Genomic DNA, 717 nt, shown 5'->3' on the forward strand with positions numbered 1-717 from the left:
TTTCTTGTGTTTTGGAAGTAACATTTTTCCTCACGCCATATGATGTGAATTTTACATAGAACTAATAAGCAACTAATTTATTTTCAATATTTTTACATATATTTATGGCATACCTTATCATTTGTATATTGTTCTTTTTGTTCCTGAATATTAATAGTTTACCTGCTCACAGATTGACCCGTGAGAGAGGGCATTTGATCCAACCGACATTCAAGGACCAACACTCAGTCAACAACCTATCACCGTCGAGGAACACGTCATCACCACCTTTGCTGTCCAACCGCAGTTTAAAGGTGACATTCCCGTGATGGCAGGAAGAAGGCTCCTGGTGTTTGCTAGATGTTCGTTTTTATACAGCCATTGCAGAGGCCCTGCTATCAGGGGAAAACTCCCGAGCCTGGAATTCCTGCCAGGTGAGGGCCAAAGAAGAGTATGTTACCTGCTCCATTATGTTTCTTAGGCCTTTGTACCTTTTTGTTTCCCATTTAATAAAATGTTAACTTACTCCTTTTTATCTGTTTTTACATTTTCATTAGAAATACTTTTCTAGCTTTCATTTGATGTAATGCCTAGTTTGGCTGTTTACTGGATTTCAATCTCTTTTACTATATTTTCTTTTAAGCCCTGAAATAGTTTTTTATTCAAAAAAATTGGTAATATTTGTGTTTTTTTGCTTCTAAATTTGACACCTATTTTGGTGAACAGGTTCAAGAGTAA

Source organism: Penaeus monodon, chromosome 25 (genome assembly GCF_015228065.2).
Source record: "Penaeus monodon isolate SGIC_2016 chromosome 25, NSTDA_Pmon_1, whole genome shotgun sequence".
Classification (NCBI taxonomy): Eukaryota; Metazoa; Arthropoda; class Malacostraca; order Decapoda; family Penaeidae; genus Penaeus; species Penaeus monodon.